General features: G+C 40.2%; 1 long non-coding RNA gene and 1 other non-coding gene across 3 annotated transcripts in view; one reads left to right on the forward strand and one right to left on the reverse strand.

Moving 5' to 3' along the window:
- The window catches only part of LOC101412545 (uncharacterized), a 289,040-nt gene that overhangs the window by 251,283 nt on the left and 25,080 nt on the right, over nt 1-12,677 (reverse strand). For both annotated transcript variants that reach the window (XR_009184189.2, XR_009184190.2), the window contains exon 2: nt 6,558-6,633. This is a non-coding gene — a long non-coding RNA (uncharacterized lncRNA). The remainder of the gene's footprint in view (nt 1-6,557; nt 6,634-12,677) is intronic.
- LOC111760030 (small nucleolar RNA SNORD2) lies at nt 10,590-10,658 on the forward strand. Its single transcript, XR_002793833.1, has one exon. It is a non-coding gene; the product is annotated as a small nucleolar RNA SNORD2 (small nucleolar RNA).

Raw genomic sequence — 12,677 nt, forward strand, 5'->3', positions numbered from 1 at the left:
GACTTACTTTCTTTTCCACTCTGATTTTCCATCTCCCCAACTGTCTCACACTGATTGTCCAGGGCTGGTCACAGGTTTGAACAAAATTGCCTTTTACTGTTCCCTTGATTTGTACAATAACATGTTAATTGAAGCCCTTGAGCTATTCTACTGTCCTATTGATTGCTTAATCACCTTTGCCAATTGATGCTTCCCAGAATGTCAAGAGATACCCAGTAAAACTAAACACAAAACAAAATCTTTCTCTGCCCACCCATCTACAAATAAACAGAGTTCCAAAGCATCGGCAATCTCAGATGGCTGATGGAGTTTCAGTATTAAAACTGTAATGAAAAAGCAGGTGAAGAACCATTTTTTTTCCCCCAGAAACTCTCCCTTCATCACCTCCAATATTTCAGATTAGATCATCTTTTCCCAACCCACTGATACCCAAAGGCTATATTTTCCAGAAGGAATTAATAGTGATCATTATAATACTGAAAGCTACAGCTGCACCTGTTCAATTCACACGGTTATGTGGAGCAAGGAAAAGCTAACCTTAGACAGTAGGGCTTAGTAATATTATCTTTTACCTTGAAACAAACATTTTGATATTTACTGTAGTAAAGTTATGCACAGAACATGTTTGGCATTTATTGCATTTGAAAAAATAATATTGATGATAGCTTTGACCATATTGAATCTGAATATGGAAGAAATGGAGGGAGTTGACATGCCCAGGACTATTTTATTGGTGTTTTTGTTTCCTAGGCTGCTCAAGCAAAGGAAATGGGTCCTGTTAAACAATGGGAAACTATTCACTCATGTTTGAGGCAGAGAAAAGCTCAAATAAAGGCATCAACAGAGCAGTGCTTTCTTCCTAAAGACTGGCGTTCTGGAGCTGGTTGCTACTGGTCCTTTATCCTTAGTTTGTCACCTGGTGTGATGGTTAGGCTAATGTGTCAACTTGGTCAGGTAATTGTGCCCGGTTGTTTGATCAAGCAAGCGCTGGGCTAACTGGAATACAAGGGCATTTGTGGACTTCAGTCACCATTGACTTTACTGTAGTGGTAAATCATAGATAGCTGATTACAATTACATCAGTCATGGAGATTGCCATCAGCAATGAATGACACTTTATCCAATCAGTTGAAGGAAATGTAGAGTTCAGAAATCAACCCTCACATTTATGACCAACTGAATTTTGACAAGGGCACCAAGTCCACTCAATTGGGAAAGAATTATCTCTTCAACATATGGTGCTTGGAAAACTGGATGACCATGTGTAAAAGAATAAAACTGGACTCCTACCTCACACCATATACAAAAATCAACTCGAAATGGATCAAAGAGCTAAATATAAGAACCAGGACTATAAAACTCCTAGAAGACAACATAGGGAAGCACCTTCAGAACCTTGTGTTAGGCAGTGGTTACTTCCTCCAGAAGAGAAATTTTCCATATCTGGGAGATACACTGCAGAACAAGAATAACATTAAAGTGAGACAAAAGAAAGAATATTTTAATTTTTAGGAAAAGATAAATATTCTTATGTTTGCAGGCTGTGTGCAGATTTTTTAATAATAATCCCAAAGTAAGAATTACACATATGTTGCTTCTGTTTTAATTGTTGAAGAAGCAGAAATATATCCACTGTTTGAAATAAAATTGCTTATATGCCACTGTTGATCCTGAATGTTTTCATATTTAGAGGTGTTTGTACTGAAACTCAGTAAATTTTAACAACACTTGCCATCCAACAAAGAGCCAATATTTTAGTGAATAAAATAGTTTTGACCCTTACTCACTCTGAATCTACAGAAGTAAAAGCCATCAAACTAATTCATGATCAAGTAACTAAAGATTGAAAATTCATTGTGTACCACAAACTATTCTGCATTGACTAATACCAACATTATTATCATCAAAATTGTGAGAAGTTCTAAGAACAATTGGAATTCATAGAGATAAGGAAGCAATCCATCAACCTCAATTTATTAATATTGATAGGGGAAGAAATGAGGCTTAGAGAAGAAATAGGGAGATTAGCATTTATTGGACTATTTCTTATATGTCAGACACTTAGTCCCCTACCTTTCTTCCAGAGATCATTATTATTCTCACTTTTACAGATGAGGAAACAGAAGATCTTACAGGCTAAGAAGCATGCCTAAGATCACATAACCACAAAGTATTTAGACTATGATTTGAACCCAGGTCAGTCTGACTCTAAAAGCTCATTTAATCCTACCATATCATTTATTCATCCTGCCGTGTACTCAGTGTTTTATTGTAGAATTGTGCCACGCCAAAGAATCACATAGGAAGTTTTCTTTCTGGCTCAAGTATGTCACCTAAAACTATGTAGACAACAGGGAATTTTAGTTCAAAATTCCATTATGCCAAGTACAGTACCAAGTGCTTCATCCACAGTATATCATTAAATATTTATAGTAAACACAGGCAGTATGGGCCCTTTTGTCGATAATAAGAAATAAACAGCAAAAAACGCTGAGGCTCAGAGATATAAAGCAAGTTTTTTCTAAGGTCGCAAAGGAAGAACATAGTGAAACTAGACTCAAACCTGCTTGATTCTGAAGCCAATCAATGGGCATAACCTAACTCTCCTTCCTCCCAGGAGGAAAAGGGTCTGTTTAAAGCAGAGAATCAGAACATGTAGGGAAGAGTACATTGGGATTAATAGGTCCTTTCTCTTGAGAACTGAAGCTACAGAACACTAGTATTTATTACTGTTGGCATGATTCTTGAGCTTTTAGGAGGGTCCCAGTAACTAAAGGATCTTATGGTTTTCTGAGTGTAAACAAAATGAACATTCTAAACTCCACTGGCCTTTGGGAGTGTGAAAGTTTTAAGATAAACAGCTGCATAAGAAAGGGTGAGAACTGATGGCCCCAGAGCAAAAACTGCAGAGACCAGTGGGAAGAAGGTGACAGAGCCCTGGACCTGGAAAGAAAGACTTCAGAGAAGCTGTATGTCTTTTGAGGCATTTTCAAATAATCAATTATCTACTGAGAGTGTGCATTGGAAACCTCTTCCTCCATCTCCTCTAGGGGATCACTGACTTACTGATAATTTGTTACAAAGAGAATATTTTGATGGACTTGAAGAAGGGCTGAGTATGGCTTTGGTTTGGACAAGGACTAAAATGTATACTATGCATAAATGCAGAAGAAACAGGCATCACATGCAAAAAAAAAAAGACAGTGCCCCACTAGCTACTCTTCCATCTCCTAATCTCCTCTAGTCCCAACCCACTCTTGCTTTCACCATTACCACCTCACTATGATATTTGCTATTAACCTTTGACAATTGCAAATATAACTGAATATCCTTAGTTTCATAAAGAACTGACAAAAGAAGACAGATGGGAAAGGCCAGGGAGGTCACAACAGCAGTGCCTGCTATTGGAGATCCCAATGGAGAAAAGAGGAGTAGGACCAACATGCAAGGAGCAGTCTCATTGGTCAGTTGAGTTTTATGTTCTCCCTGTGGTAACACAGAGCTGAAGTGTTCTTTTTAAGACAGAGGAAGATTCCTCTCACTCCTGAAATAGGAAGGCTGTGATTTATACAGGTTGGTTGTCCATTCACCCATCCAAAAAAAAGGGGCAACATGTCTGTCAAAAAGTTCTATGACGCAGATTTAGATTCATTACTAACTCTGCTGCAGTTGCATTTGCAAGGTCAAAAATTATCAGTTTAACCTTAAGCCACCTTATTCCTTATAATTATCCTGTGTACTTACTAGCTATGTGACATTGAGTAAGACATGTTTGTGTATTTTGGTTTTCTTGTCTGCAAAATGTGTCTACCTGAGGCATTTCTGATAGGAATGTTATGTGACTCATAGTAAACACCCAATAAAAGTTATATTTCAAGGTCAAGGATTCCACTTGGGGAGCTCTGGCACATTCTCTAATGGAATATCAAGACTTCTCCATGTACGGGGTATTGACTAGTGAAGGAGGATGGATCATTGATGAGCCCTTGATATTGATGAATGTACTTATGAACCTTTACTTTTGAAATTGAAACTTAGCCTAGTATAATAGTGTGCCTAAGAATTACCTCTTGAGAGCTTCCTTGTTGTTGAAATTTGGCCTCTCTCTAAGTCAAACTCAGCATATAAATACATTACCTTCCCCCCAACATGGGACATGACTCCCAGGAATGAACCTCCCTGGCACTGAGGGATTACCACTAAGCACCAACTAGCAATGCAACTGGAAAAATATCTTGACCATAAGGGAGAAAAGGGTAAAGACAAATGAGTTTATATGGCTAAGAGACTCCAAAGTGAATCAGGAGATCATTCCAAAGGTTACACTAATGCACATCTTAGCAGGATCTCATTGACTGCCAAAGTAAATATTGCCTCAAATAGCAGGCTACTGAGGGCTCTAGAGACATCTAGACACTATAGCCAGGGCAGACAGCTCAGGAGTTTGGCATCCTGCCAGTGGGCCCTACTTTGAAATTTATGCTCCCCAGAGTGACAAAGCTGGACTCAGTTGTAGTTTCCCTAAACATGGTTCTTCTGCCCCTTCTATTTGAACCTATAGCTATTACTAGAGTTGACTGGTGTATGTCCAAAAGACTTAAATCTTTGGGCTGTCCATGTAGCAGTTGGGCCCTGAATCTCAACAGAGTTGCAACACCTACTCTCCATTTCATTGGACTCACCCAGGACAACTAATAAGGAGAGTGATGATGGACAATGACCATTTCAAGGAACCGAGAGAGTCTGCGACTAAAAGCAAGGTAGTTCCTTCTGCCTGCCCCATGGGATCTAAGCCCCCTCTCAATTAGAGGTGGAATGGGTATTACCATCCCAGAATCCTCAGGACTGGTGAATGAACTATGAACTAAAGTAGACTTACTGGCATTCTACTATACACTTATTGTGATTCTAGCAATGGGAGAACTTTTGTCATTGATGTGGAGGAAGTGGCCATTGGCAGTTCTGAGGGGAGAGAGAGGGAAAAATAGGAAAAATAGGAAAAATTTGGGGACATTTTCAGGACTTGGGAATTGTTCTGAATGACATTGCAATGATATATACGGCCATTATATATCTTGCCATAACTTATAAAGATGTGTGGGAGAGAGTGCAAACTTCAAGGTAAACTATAATTCACACTTAGTGGCAATGCTCCAAAATGTGTTCATCAATTTTAACAAATGTACCACACTAATAAGGGATGTACTTAATGTGAGAAAATGTGAGAGGCTAGGGAGCAGAGCATATAGGAATCCCCTATATTTTTTATGTAATATGTACATAATCAAAGTATCTTTTTTTAAAAATAAAAAGTATATTAAAAAATAACAGTCATGGATTCCAGAGAAGTGCTACTATACTTATGTGATGATTAAGTTCCTCTGTCAATCTGGCCAGGTTTTATTGCCCAGGTGTATGGTCAAGCACGCACTGGTATGATTGCTACTGTGAGGACATTCTGTGGACTTAAGTCATTAGTAAGTCGATTGCAATATGGCTGATTCCATCTACAATCAACGGAATTGAGGAAATTGTCTTCAACAATGAGAGAAGTCTCAACCAATCAAATGAAGTCTTTAAAAGGAGAAGTGATGATTTCAGCAGTTGGAAAAGAGAACTCCTATCTCTACTTCAGCCAGCCAGTTTCTCTTAGGGAATTCATCAAAAAACCTTCATCCTCAGAATTCTCAACTTGTGGCCTGAGCTATGGAATTTGGATTTGCACATCCCCACAGTCTCCTAATATTTATAAATATTTCCTCTGAGTTATGTTTTCCTAGAGAACCCTGACTAATGCAATTTAAATCAGTGTTTAGATCAAAATAATATTTATAATGAAGGATCAGTTTATTTTACCCCCCAAGTCATCATGGACCTATGTTAACATATTGCTGTGTTTGGAAGTCATGGACAAGTCAAATTGCTTTAAAAAGTTTCAAAGTATATGCTTTCAATTTCTGTACATATTTATTTGCAAACTCATTACAGTTTAAGGACCAGCACCCTTCTACAATTTATACTTGGAGCAGAACACCACCATTGTTTCATAAGGATGAATAAATCCATTTTAAAATAATGGATTTATTTTCACCATTCCCCGTTCTTTATTTGATTTTCTTAAAATTATTAATTTTGAGTACATGGGACTGTAGTCTTCATAAGCAATATGAAATGGATGAATGCTGGTCATATTTACAAATTCATGGGAAGAGATATTGTATATAATTGACATGAAAAGAATTTGGAAAAATCAGAATATCAAAAATTATACATCTACCCTATATCAAGAATTATATATGAAAATCTCCTCAACCTTATGTATATCCATTGTACTTTAAAGTGTCAATTCCTCCACTGGAAAAAAAAGAAAATAGCTGAAGTACTCTACATGGCAATGGTAATGCTATAAAAATCAGGAGAGTACAGTAAATTGCATCATTTATCAAAATAGTTGATAATAATGCTACACCAGACCTGCACTTGACATGGGCACGTAAGTTATTACCAGTCCCAAGCCATCAAAACATGCACAGAAGAGTATTTTCAAAAGCACTTACCATTTATTTAAAGTGTTTTGAAGTATGAGAAGAGCTAAATTCCTAGGCAGTCAGTATATCCTTCAAGCCAAGTACACTGAAAATCACAAAAGAATAGCTTTGACTGCTTAAAGAAAAATAATAATAATCAATAATGAAATCTACAATAACTTTATGAATACTAGAACAAAATTAATATTTGGAATCCATAATATTGCATATAAATTGCTACTGATATTACAAATGTAGATGGTAGATGTTTATTAGTTCTGACTTACTATTTCTTAGAAAACAAAATCACCAACCAAATTGTTGGTTTGCAATTTTAAATTACAGAATTGATTTCAAAGAAATTAAGAAATATAACATTTATCTACTTAAGTAGACAGTGCAAAGTTATTTTCCTGATAATAACTGATATGCATTACTTTACATAAGGTGACTAAAGAATTTCAGAAGAACCAAATTCAAAAGTTTTAGAATGCAGCCTACTTCAATCTCCATTCCTATTAGTAAGTGTTCTTGACTAACAAAAATCCTCATATCTCTGTGGCTAGGGAAATAGATATTAAAATCATAATGAGATAGTACTATAAACATAGTAGGATGGCAAAGACTTAAAGGGAAAAAAAAACAGGCTCTACAAAGTGCTGGCAAGCATTGGGAGTCACTAGAACGTTCATCGATTACTGGTGGGAATAAAAAATGGCACATTCATTTTGTAAAACAGTTTAGCAGCTTCTTGTAAACAGTGACTTACCACAGGGCATGGCCCAGCCACCCTTCACCTAGGTATTTAATCAAGAGAAATGGGAAAAAAATGTCAACTTGGAGGTTGGAACTGCCACATGTGGTCATGACTGGGTAACCACTGTGGTTGCTAGCAGATACCAGGAGAACAGGAAAAGTCTGCAATTGTTTTCTTGAAATAAATATTGCAGGAATTCTTAATGGCCTTCAGTCGAAAAGATGTTACAACCTCAAAATTAACAATAAGCATAGAACTACAGACATGTCATGAGCATGAAGGCATATGGCCACATACAAAGATCTAAGATAGAAACTTGTGGGGGATTTTTTAAAAAAAATAACAGGAGCAGGAAAGTGGATGTGGCTCAACCAATTGGGCTCCCTCCTATTACATGGGAGGTTCATGGTTCGGTTCCTGGTGCCTTCTAAAGAAGACAATGAGCTGGTGCAACAGGCAGGCACAGCAAGCTGACACAACGAGATGATACAACAAGAGACACAAAAGAAAAACATAATGATAGACCCAATAAAGCAGGGAGCAGAGGTTCCCGGTACCTCCTATAGAAAATGAGCAAGACAGCAATCTGGAGGAATGGGCAAGCATGGCAAGCTGATGCAACAAGATTACATAAGAATAAAAAAGAGAATGAGAAACACAACAACAAAGTAGGAAACAGAGGTGGCTCAAGCAATTAGGTGCCTCCCTCCCATATTGGAGGTCCTTGGTTCAGTTTCTGATGCCCCTAAAGACACAGCATACAGCAAGTTCAAACAATGAGGGGGTAGAGAGAAATAAATAAATAAATAAAATAAAATCTAAAAAATAAATAAATAACAGGAGCAGTGGATGGAAAATCTACAGACCAGACATTATTCTCTAAGAAATATATATCCAGTTTAAGTATCAACACAATAAGTAGATTCCTTTATTTTAAAAATATATGTTTTCGGGCAGAATAATGGGAAAGTTACAGGTTCAAATTTCATTCATCAAAATGTATGGTACATCTAGACACTCCAGGCAGGGCAGACTGCCCCAGGAGACTGGCACCCCATCAGTGGGCCTTACCTTGGAGTATATGATAGTATGATAGTCCATCTCCACGAGTGTATCAGAGATAGACTCATCTGAGGTTTTCCTACACATGGTTCTTCTATTCCATTTATTGGAACCTATAGTCAGCACTACACCCAGCTGTTCATATGCCTGGTGAGCCGTGATTCTCAGCAGAGTTGCAGCCAAAACCTACTCTCCGGTTCATCAGACTGGAAGGTTGATGGACAATGCTCAACCCAAAAAGCAGAGAGTGTCTTCAACCGCAGGAGGACAGTCCCATCCATCTGCCCCATGGGGTCTAAGCCCCTTCTCAATCAGAAACAGAGTGGGCATCACCATTCCAAAACCCTCAAGATAAAGGAATGCACAAATGTAACAGGGAAATGCAACTATGGACTGAAGTAGAGTTACTATTATTCTGGTAATGGAAGAACTTATAATGTTGAAAAAGACAGTGGTCACCAGAGGTTCTGAGGGGAGGCAGAGAGAAGAATAGATGTAGCATGGGACATTTTTGAGAGATTGGAGTTGTTTTGCATGATATTACAATGACAGGTACCAGCCATTACACATTTTGTCAAAACCTGTAAATTGTGCAATGCAAAGTGTAAAATGTAATGTAAACTATAGACCATGGTTAGTAGAAAAACTTCAATAGGTGTTCCTCAGGTGTAGTAAATGCACCACACTAATGAAAGACGATGTTAATGGGGGAAAATGTGGGAGGGTGTGTTGGTGAGATATATGGGAATCCTCTATATTTTCGATGTAACATTTATGTAATCTAAAGCTCCTTTAAAAATAAAGAAAAAAATATTTTAAAAAATATATATATACAGTATAAAACTAAATAGCAAGACTGCGACGGCTTGCTCGGTCGGTAGAGGTGGGGTCTGGCTGCGGACGAGGGGTCGGTCCAGCTTAGGACGAGGGGTCGGTCCCACTTGGGATGAGGGGTCGGTCCCACTTGGGACGAGCGGTCGGTCCGGCAGCAGACGAGGGGTCGGTCTCACAGGGGTTGCACGGTTCGGCTGACGGGGTCGCCCGGCGAAGCCGGCGACGAAGGGGTCGCCCGGAGAAGCAGGCGACGAACTGGGGACAAGGGAGGCCAGGCCCTTGTCGGGGGCTCTCAGGACTGGAGGGCGCACGGCAGAAGAACTACCGCGGAGACAAGGTAAACACGCAAGTCCAACTTTATTGAGGGAGAGGCAACAGTTTTATAGGGGCTGGGGAAGGCTGATTGGTCGAAGCCACGCCCTGTTCTGATTGGTTGCCGGAGAAAGGTCAGTGGGAGGTACTGGACGGGGGAGGGGTGGTGATTAGGGATTGGCTGTTGCTGTTGCTGGGGGAAGGGGCAGGGTTTAGGGATTGGTGGCTGCTGTTGCTGGGGTGGAGGGCAGACTTGAGTTTTCCGCCCACGCCTGGCTGTTGCTGCTGTCGGGGGGAGGGAAAAGGGCAGACTGGATTTTTCCGCCCATGCCTGGCTGTTGCTGCTGTCGGGGGAGGGGAAAAGGGCAGACTGGAATTTTCCGCCCTGCGCCTGCGCAGGGAGAAAGAAGAAGAAGGGTGCCGCCCCACAGGCATCGTGTGGCGCCATCCGGGAGGAGGGGCGGCCACGGAAGCATGGCTGCCGAGAAGGGGAGACCCGAGGGCACTCTGCGCCCATGCCGAGCTCCCTTCAGGGGTGGCGGTGGGCCCGACCAACCACCCTATTATGGGGGCAGCGGAATTAGGCCTACCGCGGCCGCTCCCCCGACAGGCCAGCAAACCACACTTCAGCCCGAGGGGTGACCGCACAAGACTTTTTGAACAAATATGCCCCAACATTAACAACCAAAATGGATCTTTAGAGTGACAAATTTAGAGGTCACATGTTATTCAGTACATTCCTGCGCTCATAAACCTCTTATGTTATTTCTTTCAACTACCTTCAGAGATTCTTCGCATTCCACATCAAAAAAAATCTTTATAATTTTTACCTTTACCAATATTATCCAGTTATGGAGCCGGTTCTAGTGGTGAGGTGAGTAAAGCGCTTTCCTCAGGTACACAAATTAAGAAAGGGAGTGCCCAAAACCTCAGTAAGCACGATAAATAGTATGATAATGTAAGATTCTTTCAAAACCAAAATCGGTGCAAAAAAATCATGGTGAAAAAAATACCAAAATTTTAAATGAACAAGGAATCCCTCCTTGCACTTGCATGATTCATCCCACTCACCTGATTAATTTCTTTAAAAAGTAAAAGAGTGAAATGATGGCATTCATCTTTCAGGACTGACCTGAAATGAAGAGAATACTCATTGCTAATCACTTAATTGAAAAAAAAGAAAAAAAGGAAAAGAACAAAAGAAAGACTTACAATGGAAGAATAATTCATCTGATTACCTTGTAATCATACCTGACCTCATGCAACCAGGTACTATGAGCTCAAACTAAATTGTCAGAGAGAAAGAGAGATCCCAGAGGATGGACGGGGCCAGTCTTTACTTAAAGTCAGAGTTCAACGTCACTGCTCCAGCCCCACTGTGAATACAAAAGCAGTCATGTGGCTGGTAAAACGCACAGTCCAACAATAGGAGTGCAGATTTCCAGACACCTTTGCAGTTATCCTTGGCATGACTCAAAGCTAGGGCTGGAGAAAGTTAAGTTGGACCCATTTTATGGGCAAATTTCTATTGCAAGAATATGGCAACCTATGAAAGCTTCCACATCCTCAGAGAAACTGAACAACCAGTGAGAACTGGCAAAAACATCTTTATTAAAGCTCCAGAAAAGAGTGAGAGGACTACAGGGGCAGCATGCGTGCCAAATCAAGATAACAGCTACTGAAACGTGGTAGGGTCTCCTGCGCCCTGGCTGGCCCAACACCAGCTCAGCATGAGGCTGGTCCACGCTTCCAGTGAAGCTCCCAGGTCCTGGTTCTAGAGAGAACAGAGTAACCCAAAGGCCCATAAAGGGAGCACGTGTGTCTGGACCCACTGGCTGGTGGTCGCCTGAGGGACTCACCACCCCAGAACTTTGCCCTGGGTATAAAAGGCAGATCACGGAACCCTCCTACAGGATGCTGTGGGAGAGTCCAGGTGAAGAGATTGCAGGCTGGAGGACATGCACTGCAGGGCCTAGGACTGAGAGGAAGCTCTTTTCTAGGGAAGAGGGACCATTCAGAACCGTGTCAATGGCCACACTCAAGTCCAAGACCGGAAACATGCACAGAAATAATCAGGGAGGCCACAGAGCTTTGGACTGGAGCTATTTTCTAAACTCGTTTGAGCCTTGGCATGAGTCTACCTTTAAAGACTAAGAAGGGTATTTTCTTTTTCTCTCTCTCTTTTTTTTTTTTTGTTAGTTCCTAGCAATTATGGAAAGTCCTATCACAGTACTAGCTGGAGACAAGTTTAAGGACCAGATGCCTCAAGTTTAAATTCCAGCAATAACACGTTAAAATATTAAAATGCCCAGGTTTCAGCTAAAGGAAAATGATACATGAACACAAAGAGAATGTCAACAGAGAGATGGAAATTTTGGAATGGAACTAACAGTGCTGAAGGCAACAGTGACAGAGATTTAAAATTCCCCAGAGGAATTCATCAGTACATAAGAGCTGGCAGACAAAAGAGAGAACTTGCTGATAAGACTAGTGAAATCGTTCAGTGTGAGGAGCAGAAGGAAGAAAGATGAAGAGAAGTCAACAGAGCCTGAGGAACCAGTGGGACCCCATCCAGTGAGCCGATAGATGCATTGTGGGAGTCCCACAAGGAGAAGAAAGAAAGAGAGAATATTCAAAGAAATAATGACTGAGAATTCCACAAATTTAATGAAAGACATAGTAAACACATCCAAGACACTCAATGGACTCCAAACAGGATAAATCCAAATAAAGCCATGCAACAGCATATTCTAATAAAACTGCCAAAAGCCAAGGAAAAGAGAATTCTCACAGCCACAAGAGAGAAGCAATGTATCACATACAAGGGAGCCTCTATAAGATTAAGGGCCAGTTCCTCACTGGAAACTATGGCGGCAAGAAGGATGACAAAATGCAAGTGCCAAAAGCAAGAAATTATCGAGCCAAAAATTTATATCTGTCAATACTCTTTTTCAAAAATGAGGGAAAGATCAAGATATTCTCAAATAAACAAAAGCTATGGGTGTTCATAACCACTAGATCAACCCTAAAAGAGATGCTAAAGAGAGTTCTGTGGGTTGAAGGAAAGAAAACGGGCAATAGATCAAAGCTGCATGAAGAAATAAAGATACATAATGAGGGTGAAAACATAGAGAAAAATAAATGCCAGTATTATTGTATTTTCTGTTCGTTACTCCACTTTTTAT

Source organism: Dasypus novemcinctus, chromosome 31, assembly GCF_030445035.2.
Source record: "Dasypus novemcinctus isolate mDasNov1 chromosome 31, mDasNov1.1.hap2, whole genome shotgun sequence".
Taxonomy (NCBI): Eukaryota; Metazoa; Chordata; class Mammalia; order Cingulata; family Dasypodidae; genus Dasypus; species Dasypus novemcinctus.